Genomic DNA, 13,188 nt, shown 5'->3' on the forward strand with positions numbered 1-13,188 from the left:
CGACCTGACCTCGGATAAGCGGTAGAAGATGGATGGCTGGATGCACAAGCAGCAGCTGTGTGCCAACGAGAACTTTGTCATCCAAAACATCATGACATTTGATTTACTACGACGTCTTTTCTGTCTTAACACTTGTAAGAATACAGATGGCGTGCGTAAAATATTCAACCAAAACCGAGACCAGGAGCACAAGACAAACAACAAACGCTGGAACAGAAACGTACACACCAACCTAAAATATTTATTAATTTGAGATGTTGGGAGACACTGTTAGTTTTTATTACCTACAAGTGCTAGATGGAATTCACTTTCGGAAGAGATGACGTTAGCTGGCAGGAAGTCAGCAGGTGGGAAAACGGAAATGACCCTTTCAGGTCTTAATGCTGCGCATCTGGAGCCAGGAATGCAGAAATATGCGCACATGCGTATAGGTGTGCATACCAAAACAGGTCGGTTTCTGCCTCGATGAGGTCATGAAACGAGAAGCAGACAACAACGTGGTCGTGCTGCGAAGAGAAAAGAAGAGGATGCGGCATGACAAGGCGTCTGGGTATGAATGTCTGCATCTGCTGTAAGCTCACGCGAAGGACATTTCATTTCCACACACTGAAGTGTGAAGCGTTAATGGCATCTCGCCGAAGCGTAGACGACAGGATGTGACCATAAAGAATAAAGATTTGTTAGCTTCCTGTGTCTAGTAGCCGCCTTCCTACCATTAGGAAGTGTGTCAAAGACTACATTGTTTCATTTTATTTATGTTTTGTGTCGCTCCTTTGCGCTAGCAAAATGTGTCCCCGCAAGTCCATCCTCTTGTGTCTGCGCGAGTATCCATAATATCCTTGGTGACCCTTCCCTCCTTGAGCACAAGTCCAGTTCTTAACTGAAAGACAGGAAACGTCGGCCGGGCAAAAGGGAATAAGAGCTGCCCATGCTGGTAAATCTACTCAGTTTCATCTTTTCCCTGCAAGCCTCCACCCTCGCAGTCTTGACTGTCATGAGAGTTCTATTTCAAACATTTGCATGAGAGTTCGCCCCACAGCTCATTGTCATGTTTGCTATTAGGAGCGAACGCTCTCACCCTTCTCTTAAAAAACAAAACAAAAAAAAAACCCAAAAAACGAAACATCCTTTCGCCAAAGATTTAGCTTTGATTTACTACGGCAGGCAAGGCGGACATAAATACAGTCAGATCGAAAACAGACAAAGGCAATATTGCAAGGATGACTCAGATGCAATATCCTGAGATGCACGCAGATGACAAAAAAAAAAAAAAAAGGGTGAAGGAGAGGAAGTTTGGCCCTGTGCACTCTGGAGAATTTCCAGTAAAATGCATCCATATCCAAACCCACAAAACCGAACTCGCTGCTACATGAATGAGAGCACCAAACGTGTGATGCTTTACGCACGCACATTCTGATCCGACTCCACAGATGCTCACATTAATTCACAAATACGACACTATCTCAACGCGTTCACCCAAATTCCAAACTAACGCAATCTTCGGGATTTGACAAACTGCCTAAATTTAGTAACCGCATTCTTTCTCAGAGTACAACAAAACCCCACCAGTGTACTCATTTTGCTGATTGAGTTTATGAACTGAATTTCTCATTTAACTAAAAAAAGGATTAAGAGCTGCACGCCTCGATGAAATGATAAGATGATGACTCTTTACCTCAACCGAATAACTGTCAAGGGAAAAATTAATTAAAGCTGAATTAGAGGTCAGATGCCTTTTCTGTCAGTCTCATCCACGCACTCCAAACTGGAGGGTGGGGGTGGGGGGTACGCGTACATACGGAAGGGAGTACAGCCGGGTATGCTGGATGAATAAAATGGCACCATCGCCGCTAGTGTGGGCGGGTGTTTCCTGTCGTGCTGGATGCAGCTGTACCCAGATGGCCTGCGAGCACGGCGTGCTCGGCTAACGGAGATGAGAACAACACGTTCACCCCGAGGTAGTGAGCGGAAAAAATACTCATTAAAAAAAAAAACACTGTGGTCTCACGTAGCAAGACCCTCGCAGTCCACTGCATTTACATTAATAAATCTACCTGTATACACCCACAACCGTCCATCAGCTAACACCTGTTGAATAAATGTCTAGGTTAGTCTTGAGCAACGTCCCCTCTAATTTTTGACGCGTCTGAGCAAATACACTAAGGCCATGAGCGCCACCTTTGACCACTGTGAGCAACATCACACATATATGCACTGTGCCTTACATGCCTCATTAAAAGATTCGGATTACATTCGCATCTGAACATTTTTAAGAAACAATTTTGTGTTTTTGCAAACTTACACTGAAAATGGTCAACAAACAAAAAAATACATTACAATACAAGTACTTCCAACTTTGTTTCATTTTTTTTAAACCACAATGATATCCCCGTCTGTTTTTCTCAGTGTAATACTGAATTACCGCTTGCAGAATATCTTTCGTGATACATGTTGAAAGCTGAATGATGCTCCCAAACAGTTTTAAGGTTCATGTTATGTTGCCTTCTAGATTTAAAATACAGAATTAGCTTTTTGGGCACTGTATCATCTGTGCTTTCATCCTCAATCAGGCTGTGCCAAGGGAGAATTTTAACATTATTCACCATCTCATCCTGCACTTGCTACTTTGGCTTCAGACCAGACCTTTTTTTACTCCAAAAAAAAAAAAAAAAGAAAATCTCATCCAGTTTCACCACTTTTTCTTCTATTATTTACATACCCTGGTTTTTGTAATTATGAGTGTACCCCTTTAAAACAGAGGGGGGCGGGGTCAGGAAAACTAGGAAGTAGAGTGTGTGTGGCCCGATGTGGCCAGTGTGCTGCTGTTTAAAATATATATTAAAAAAAAAAAAAAAAAAAAAAAAAAAGACATCAGGCTGTAGTTCACGGCAATGGATCTGTTTTCCTCTGCGCTGAGAGTGTGCGACAAGTGCGGAAACGCGCAGTTGCGCAGCTTAGAGGGAACATTGGTCTTGAGTCAATCTAATTTACATTGACCTAGGGTAGAAAATGAGATGAAATCATTTTCTCCATTATATGCTAAATTACGGTGGGACCTCGGAAGTTTAACATCACACCATACGAAGTTTCACCAAAATATTCAAAGCGGCCTCAGGAGCGGCGCTGTCACCGTGTGTGAAATCGCAACTAAAAGTAAATTTATCGCACACAATGGATTAGCCCAACAATCATGTTTTGTTTTTGTTTTTTTCTTGGTGATGACGGCAAAGGTGACATGTTTAATCATGATCATACATCTAGAGTGCAGTAAATCAACTATTAAAGCATCAGAAGAATACAATATACACAAAATTCTCAAGATGGAAATGGAGGGGATCAATTACCGAATTTTCCGCGTTATAAGGCGCACCCCCAATGAATGGCCTATTTCAAAAGGTTTTTCATATATAAGGCGTACTGCATTATACGGCGCATAGAACAGACGCTCCGCTAGAGGCTGGAGTTACGTTACGGATCCATTCAATGGAACTGAACTAAAGGCTCAATATTGACCCATATATAAGGCGCACCAGATTATAAGGCGCACGGTCGACTTTTGAGAAAATTAAAGGCTTTTAGGTGCGCCTAATAGTGCGGAAAATACGGTACATTTTGTCAACTTCAGTTATGTACAAACAACCCTGACTGGTTGTTAAAATCTTCTCAATTCATTAATTTCCTGTCCCTAACTGATTAAGACATCTCTAGGAACACATGAGCAACAAGGGTCTAGACAAGCAGCTTTAAAAAAAAAAAATAAATAATTGACTTCTTTTTTTTGGGGGGGGGGGACATGGTGTGTGTCTCGGCATGCATGAACAGGCTCTCTAGACTTTGCATCGATAATTATATATGTACAGTTTTCTAATTTTACTGCTCATTAGCACCCATCGACTGTTACATTTCAGGCATTAGTCACTAATTAAATGGAATGTTTCTCTCTCACATTCTCGTTGACTACATCTTGCGGTCTTGCCACTCCCAGCAAGTGATCCATTTTTTTTTTGTGTGTGCTTTTAAAACCCTTCTCTCGATTTTATCTGAAGACTTTCTCTCCTCCTCTCCGCCTTGGCTCTGTGTATCTTTAGGTTGGTCAGTTCAGCAAGGCCGAGTTACATTCTTGGGATGTCTGCTACATATGGTCCACATTCCAGCATGTCTGCCGAGAGGCCCACTCCTCCTCACCGCTGGCTCGGCACACGCACCGACCCAAAGCGATGTGTGCTGCGGCCTAAAATAATCTTTATATAGCGCCGTTGGATGCTAGCAGGAGGCTAAATCTTAGAAAAGCCTCATGAATTAATTGCCATAAGTTACGTCCTCACCTACGCTAAGCTTGTTTTGTTTCGGTCTTTTAACTGCATATTCGAAAAGTGGTGGTTAGTTTTTTTGAAAAAATATATATGCTATCGAAAGGCGTGCTTGTGGAAGCGCACGCACACACACATGGCACAACAGCCCTTGTTTGTTATCTAGGTCACTATTCGTGTGGAAAACCAAAACCTGGATGCTAATAATTCCGTAAATCCTGACGTGCAAACACGGAACCCAAAAGGCAACCATCTTTGATTCATCACTTGAGTCTCGCATGAGTGGTAACTCACAATTAGCCCCACCTGGGTTTGACTCACGACCCACGGCTGCGCGATTGCCGCACGGAGGAACTCCCCATTTCTGCAGTCCCGAGACGGTTCCCCGGCCCCAAAAGGTCGGCCGGGCTGGACTTCAAACTGCGGAACGGAGCGTTCTGCTGAAGGTGTGAAGCGGCAGAAAGTAGATTCATCTCTGGAAGCACAAAAAGAACAGAATGGTTACATTTTAGAGCGACGACAGAACAAACGCACCCCAAGATTACTCGTAGGCGATCACAGATGTACGAACAGTTGGTCCAAAAGGACCCAGTCCCTCATGCTGGATAGAAGCAATCATTTCGGCACTATTCTAACTAGCTAAGGAGGTAAATTGTCATTTATTTTATTATAAACTACATTGGCCAACTGCAAAAATCATTAAAAAAAGTAACTTCTTTTACTTTCATTAAAACAGTAACAATTGATTTGCTTTTAAATGAATCATAATTGATCAAAACCTTCCCACTGGGCAAGCAAACAGCAGCCCCTTTCACGGCGCTAATGCGCTATTATTACACACTTCCCTTTCTGTTCAAAAGGCACAGGGACGGGATGGGGTGGGGGGGAGTGGAATGTTCCGCCGATAAGACGGCAGAGGAAACAGTCGCAGCCTATGTAACCTTTGTGGGACGGCTGGAAACCGCAGGAGAGGTACACTGCGCGCGTTTATATGCCAGGCCGCTAATAATGGAACAGGAGCATGTCGTAAAAAAATGACAAGCTACAGGATGCGGAGGGATTTTATAACACACCTTAACTTGGTTAAGTGTCAACAAGTGGTCTTCCATTTTGCAGCAGCAAAAATCCAGAGAGCAGAATTGCTCTTACGTGATTTGAAACACGGTTAAGCTAGCAACTCTGCTCGTCCGTCAAGGCGTGGCCGTCCCAAATGTGCAACCTCACTGCAGCCACCGCATTTCCACCACACTCCGTCGATAACGGTCCAACCTGAATCCGCAACCGGACCACTCTGTGGGCCTGTCACTCACCGGGGCGCCGCTTGGAACGGAACAAGTGACTCAGCGGATGACAACACTTTTATGTTTATTGGTTGTGATAAATGGCAGCGATGCTGACGGGGCCCAAATGCGGTTCCAGAGCTCGCCGCGGCCAGTTTGGACGAGTTGGGTCTGACTAAATGCTTTCCAATTTGCTGACCAATACACAAAAAAAAAAAAAACGCACAACGCAATTTCCTCGTTGAGATGAATCATCATCCGCACGCAAATAAATCAAGACATATTGAGGAAGGGTTCACCATTTCAAGGAATATTTCAGAATAATGCGACTCCGCTCTAGGACGGCCTTTAGAGTGCGCACCACCGAACGAGCGTCTAGGGAGTGGCTCACTGGACGTCACTACTGGATGACAGTATTAATCACATCCAGGGACGAAGGAATAACACAACAGAGCAACCACGAAGAAGCCCGCATGCAACGTTCCAAGCAAGGACACGACAAAGCCGGCAATAAAATAACACAAATCTTTCTGTAAGATTCCATTACAATACAAAACTGACACCACACATTTGAGCAACGAAGGACAACCGCCAGTTACAGCTCAGTAAATAACGACAGACCCCGGTTTTTCAGTGAAAATGTGTCATTTTAACCTTTGGTACGAAAGAACCTCCCACACGGCACACGATTAACGCTAACAGTCTTAAAAAAAAAAAACGTCAGCCAGAGCCAAACTGCATCGTGAAAAATTCTCACGGTCAACAAGTGGCACGTTACAAACGCGCCATTTGTGAGTTAGCTAGCGCCAGGCGACAAGTTGAGAGCATCTTCCCGCCTGCGGTTATTTTGCTTTTTAGTCGATACAAAACAGTTCGACGCGAGAGGTTAAAGTTATCAGTGGCGGAAAAACCGGGGCTTGTAAAATCACGAGCCTCGAGAAGTGATTTGATGACAAGGTCAGAGCCATTTTAGGGCTGGCATGCTGGGTGCAGGTGGGGGGAGGAGTCATCCACTGCATTAATTTGCCAGCCTTAAAAAAAAAAAAAAAAAAAAAAAAAAAAAAAAATCATACACAGGCATCAGAGGCACTGACCACCACCGATAGGATTATGTAATTAATCAGTTTGTTATGCAACAAAACCTGCAACAGGTTGATAGGTAGCACTGGTATGTACAATAGCAAAATGATGACATACGAAGAAAAAGGAAATATGGGAGGGGGGGGGCTCAGACAAAAAAAACAAAAACTAAATAAAACAGCATTAAAGTGGCACAAGTTGATAAAACGCAGCCGCCCACCTGTCAGCCATCACCTTGCAGACTCCTGGAAGTAAATCCTGGTTCTTGCCGTTGCGCAAATCAAAATGGCCTTTAGCAAGTGTATGTAGGGGGGGGGGGCACCTGGAAAGATGAAAGATGAGGGTGGGGGGGGGCTTGAGGAGGGAGCGGGGTCAGCAAAAGACAAGCTTGAAAGGGGGAAATAAATGACTGAGGAGGTGGAGGAGGGGCAACTCCCCACCTCCATCTTGAACTGCAAAGGGTGGGGCCTTGAAGAATTCACTCAAATCTGCTTCACTTGACTCAAAACTCATTTTTTTTTTTTCAACGAGATTGTGCACTGAATTATGATCTAGCAATGCCGTGTGTCTGTCGTCTTTGATTTCTATGACAACTGCTTTAAGAAGAAACTCTCGGGGCTTTTTTAGCTTCATCCTCCACCCATGGACCGGGACATGATAGTACAATATGTCCCGAATGATACAAATGAATGCATACGGAACGTGACGCGGTCGGGGGGGTATTTACCGGTAATTTCTAGTCATAAAGAGCAAAATATAATCACGACAATGACAAAATCCCGACAAGATAGTCACACGATCGCTATCTGCTGCTTTAAAGTTTCCAAAAAAAAAAAAAAAAAAAAGGCTTTCCACACTTACTTTGAGTGAGGTCAATCCGCCCGGTTCCCCCCCCCCCACCACCACCACCCCATTGACAGCGAATGTGCGCAGCTGATCCGTTCGGGCCGGTTCCACCCCACGCCCAGTTGGCCCTGCGGCCCCTCTCCACTGTAAAGTTGCCACGTCCGTTACCTTCTGGATGGGCCTCGTTAAAGCCCGGTGGAGCACTCCAAAAAAAAAAAAAAAAAAAAAAAGACAAGACCAAACCACCCCCCACCCCCAACGAGGGCCACCTCTTAGCGCGGTATTGATTCCGTGGGGGGGTCAAGTTGAAGAAGACGGGCGGGCAAGGCGGTCTCGTTATGTAAGATTTTGGAAGAAAAACGCCCGAACGCGTCTAAACGCTTCGGCGTGGTGGGGAAGGACGAGGAGGGCCGAAACCCGGACGACCACCAGCTTCTTTTCTTTGTATCATTGCTTCTCCAAACGCGGACGCCTGACAGCCACACCTTAAACTCTCTCTCACAGTGACTTTCTCCTGACAATTCCAGAGCTTTCGACAAGGCCGAGGGCTCACAAGTTCTCCGCGGCTTGCGCTCTCGCGTGCCGAGCGCTCGGCGGTGACAACGCTCGTCCCTCTCTACGCGATAACGGTGTCATTTATAAACACAAAACCCTCCCACCGGGGGAAAAAAAAAAACCCAACACAGGCTAAAAACGAGTATCCTACGGAGCAGTCACACCCCGTGCTTGCTCGCAGCTCCTCGGGACTCCCTCCCCGGTCTCTCCCTCCGCTCCAACTCGTCTCTTCAAAACCGGCTTCTCTGCTCGATCAGCTGGCAGGCTCGTGACGTCAGCACACCCCGGCGGCCAATCGGGAGAGAGAAGAGGGCGAGCGACCGCACACGCCCTCGTCGTCGGCGTCTTGACGGACAGGCCTTTCGACCAATGGCTGCGTAGATCGCGGCGGCGGAAAGGAACAAAAATAGGCGGGCTCTGGGAAAGACGGCCAATCATATTGCTTCCGCCCAGAGGAGGCGCTTCATCCTCTGACCTATTGGGTTGCTGCGATTGTTACGTGAAAATGTTGGGAACTTTTCCCACATGATCAGGCTGCAGAATGCTGATCCATCTCAGTCTAGTTTCCTGAATAGCTGGAGGAATCATATTGTGTGTTGTAAAATGGTTTTTAAATTATTTTTTTGTGTCATACAAACATCTGGTACGGCGTTGCATAACAACAATTTCCTCCCGACAATGGGGATGGACTCCTATTGGGTAGTTAGCTTGGTTATTATGGACAGGCCTTTATTTATACAAAGAAATATGATTACATGTTCTATGTGTGTCACATATAAGTATTGAACACAATCAAAAACGGACCTTTTTTTGGAAAGTTGGCAAAGAAAATACTGTGGTGAACAAAATAGGTTGCGTAGCCTCTTGCAACATAAACATGGATTTATGGTTTGTCGGCATTTGGTCTTTTGTATAGGAAATATGAATCTCAAAATTGCAGCTGCTGCAGTGACACGCGCTCAGCGGGGACTCGCTCAACTTAATCCACCTATTAATATTGCCACTATCACATCACAATTATGTAAACCGTCAATCTAATACAAAAATGCAACATGACAAGGTGGAACAATGGAAGTTACGTCATGTGGATCATATTATATTTATCTAATATGTATGACAACGTTAATATTTGAAATAAAAGCCATCGTGCTTACCAGAGGTGCCGATTACCAAATGTATTCATGTGTGCGGATTGCAAACATCGCGTGTCGCTAGTCTAACTTGCTTGCTCGGACCGACCAATCGGAGGATGGAAAAATGTTGACATCATCAAAGCTTAGCTTGGGGAGGACAAATATGGAATTTTTATTGCTGAAAGCAACTTTCCCATTACTAATACGCTACCGTGATTCAGTGGTAAGCAGTCAGGGCCAGCAGGGCCTTCTCTTCTCGTTAAAACGCTGACACAGAAGCACTAACTTGTATTTACAACCCAAATTTTAATTTCATTTGTTTTATTGAAATTCTGTTAACGTACAACCAACCGTCCCGTCTCTTCATTTTTGTACCTTTTTTCTTACTGGACAGATTCCAGTAGACTATGTGGACGTTTTACCCAATCAGAGTTCAGCTGCTACATGTTGCCAAGTCATGGTAATTAGTACTAATCTTAAAAAAAAAAAAGACTGCACGGCTCATTGGCCACCAAAACTGAAGTCGGCATCCGCCATCTTGATACTCCCAAAACAACCATTCCGACCTGTGCAGCAACAGCGATTAACTGCGTTAATAGCCAGTTGCCAGTAAGTTAGAAAGATTTACTTTGATACTGTTAAAGTTTGTTTGTAAAGGTTTTTTTTTTTAATTTTCTGATGAGCTTAATTCACTTGAACAAAGTTTCGTTTACGGTTGTTGTTGTTCACCGTTCACTCTCTGCTTCACCTTTACAGGCCGAGGGTTTTTTGCGAAAAAGCGATGTCAGTATTTTCCCGAACTTCATCAGTATATAAGCAAGAAAAGACATTTTCTGTGAAACTTTTGATGAATTTCATCATATAGAACTCTGCAAATTGAATTTGATTTTAAAATGCGAGGAAACAAGTTGAAATTTTCTGCCTGAAATAGGACATCGCAGAGACAACAAATGAACTTTTAGCGTTTAGCATGTCTTTTCCCATTGCGAGTCCTTATTTCCAAAAATATATCGAACTGATTGACTTAAAATTAAATGTTTTTATGACCAAAAAAATGCTTAGTTTTTTGCTATGTTATGATGATAGTGCTTCACAGCGTATATTGGGAAAAGTTAACATGTCGCAGAAATAGGGCCCTAGGTTCCTTGCTAGTCACGGTGTTCTTTGTCTCTCCTTTGCACTGAGCCTTTTTTGGCTTACCAAATCGAATTAAAAATCCTTCATGTTACCAGAACTGAAAACATGTCAAGCTCACACGACCAGTTTTAATTCTACATGCCAAACGTTGAGGAAAAAACCGGCCAGAATCTAAACTTTAAACCATGTCCTCCCCCTGTTTTGGGAGTACCAAGATGGGGGCCAACTGGCTTCAACCAATCGACACACAGCTTCATGTTTATGCGCTATCCAGTCTTTTTTTTTTTTTTTTTTAGGTCAGCGGTAATTTGATAATCACTAGTACTGGCTGATGTAACTCAAAGGTGGAGTTTGCAGTTGTCAAACTGCTCGTCCGCTTTGAATGTAGCCTCACATGAATCCACCCCCAGGCCTCACGTTGCTGACCAAAGCCACGCCCCTCACTAACATGAACGTGCAGGAGACCCGCATAGTACAAATGTCGATGGTCACGTCTGTTTATCTCCCCTTATTAATTGCTGCTAACCAGAGGTAAATAATTGAGACAAATAAAGTCTGCGCAAGGCTGCTAACGTCTCTTTGGTCTCTCTTCGAGACTTTTGTGTCGCGGTGGGTCAAGTTTTAAAATACTTATTAAAATTGAATTAGACCCATAACATTGGCCCAGAGAGGGAAAATTATTTTTCTAAACATCCTTTTGATAACATTTTACTATCAGGTCACACAGAATGTGTTTTTTTCAAAGACCAAATTTAACTTTTAAGCAATTCTATTTGAATAGTATATTGTTTGCTGTTAAAGTGACGATCCCAACTGCAGAAGCTTTCTCTTAAATATCTTCTATTAATTTTTTTTTTTTTTTTGGGGGGGGGGAGCGACAACTGGGTTACATGGCACAGGTTACACAAATTGTACAGGTTAAGTGCTCGGAGGACTCAAAGCGAACCAAGCCAAGGCCATGCTGGAGGTTCTTTATTCATCCATACATGTTCTGAGCTGCTTATCCTGAACAGGGTAGCCAGCCAATCACAGCTGGCATCGGGCAGGAGGCGGGGTACACCCTGAACTGGTTGCCAGCCAATCGCAGGGCGCACGGAGACAGAAAACAGCAACATTAAACATTAGCTTCTTCAACGTCGCAAGTTCACAAACAGTAACATTCCCAAGCATTTCAAGAATTTGGGATAACACAGATGATGTCATTTCTTTGCAAACTTCCGGTCGGTTTATTGACAACATTTGAGTTAATTTGAAGCACACCTGCGGATGTATTTAAACAAGGCACACCTGAAACACACGCCTTCTTTGTGTAACGTACGGAAGTCAAAAGAAATCAGCCAAGATATGAGGAAGAGGATTGCGAAATTCCTCCGTCATTATTCTAACATTCAGCAAATACAAATTATTTTAATAATACTATTTAACCTAAAACTGGAAAAGTTTAGTCTTAGAGACTTAAGTCTTTTAGACTTAGTGTTAGTCATGTCAGGCAGTGAGAGGAAAAAAAGTCCATGTTTTTATATAATGCTTGTAAATATTTGGCTTCAACGGTGTTTTGTGGAAAACGTGGACCGCCTGCAACAAGGATTGGTGGGTGAAAAATTAACAGTAGAAGAAGATTAAACATGGAAGTTCGATCAAGTGAGCGTAGTGGAATCATGTTTACTGCCTCTAGGATGTTAACAACGCAATGCATCATTGGTTTTTACAGTTGTCTGAATGTTGTATTTAAAATATATATCTTCATATTAAAGATAACCAGTTGAATTTTTACACTTGAATGACAATTACACCTGCGCTTACGGTAAGCGACGATTTTATGTGACTTCCTGTGGTAATGGATAAGCTGACAGATGAGGCTAGACTAGACTGGAATCCCCTTGGACCATGATGTTCGCAGACGATATTGTGATCTGCGGGGAGGAGGTGGAGGAACAATGAGAAAGATGGAGGCACGCACTGGAAAGGAGAGGAATGAAGATTAGCCGAAGTAAAACAGAATATATGTGCGTGAATGAGAGGGGCGGAGGGGGAAATGTGAGGCTACAGGGAGAAGAGATGGCGAGGGTGGACAACTTCAAATACTTGGGGTCAACAACAAAACGCAATGGTGAAGTGAAGAAACAGGTCCAAGCGGGTTGGAACAGTTGGCGGAAGGTGTCTGGTGTTCTATGTGACAGAAGAGTCTCTGCTCGGATGAAGGGCAAAGTCTATAGAACAGTGATGAGGCAGGCCGTGATGTACGGATTAGAGACGGCGGCACTGAAGAAACAACAGGAAGCAGAACTGGAGGTGGCAGAAATGAAGATGTTGAGGTTCTGGATAGGATTAGAAATGATCTCGTTAGAGGGACAGCCAAAGTCAGATGTTTTGGAGACAAGGTTCGAGAGAGCAGACTTCGATGTTTTGGACATGTTCAGAGGCGAGAGAGGGAGTATATTGGTAGAAGGATGGTAAGGACGTAGCGACCAGGGAAGAGAGCGAGCGGAAGACCAAAGAAAAGGTTGATGGATGTTGTGAGGGAGGACAAGTGGACTGCGGGTGTTAGAGAGGAAGATGCGCGAGATGGGCTTAGATGGAAAAAGATGACACGCTGTGGCGACCCCTAACGGGACAAGCCGAAAGGAAAAGAAGAAGAATTCTGTACACTCCACAACACACCCATTTATGGGTTCTGAGAGACAAGGCCATAAAACTCTTACGGTACAAAAACACAATGATTATTGCACTTGAAATTGTACCTCGCGTGTGCACAGACCAGTAAAGCTATGGAGATCACTAACAACCCGTCGCCGTTTTTACTGCGATTTGGAGTTACACAATACACACTCAGCACAGTGACGCAGC

General features: G+C 43.9%; 1 long non-coding RNA gene across 1 annotated transcript; it reads right to left on the reverse strand.

Moving 5' to 3' along the window:
* Positions 1 to 258: 258 nt before the first annotated feature.
* On the reverse strand, positions 259 to 7,465 carry LOC133504684 (uncharacterized). The gene is made up of 3 exons (XR_009796055.1): positions 6,891 to 7,465; positions 4,617 to 4,785; positions 259 to 506 (listed from the first exon to the last, which is right to left on the reverse strand). It is a non-coding gene; the product is annotated as an uncharacterized LOC133504684 (long non-coding RNA).
* Between the last annotated feature and the right edge of the window lie 5,723 nt (positions 7,466 to 13,188).

This window comes from Syngnathoides biaculeatus, chromosome 8, assembly GCF_019802595.1.
Source record: "Syngnathoides biaculeatus isolate LvHL_M chromosome 8, ASM1980259v1, whole genome shotgun sequence".
NCBI classification, from domain to species: domain Eukaryota; kingdom Metazoa; phylum Chordata; class Actinopteri; order Syngnathiformes; family Syngnathidae; genus Syngnathoides; species Syngnathoides biaculeatus.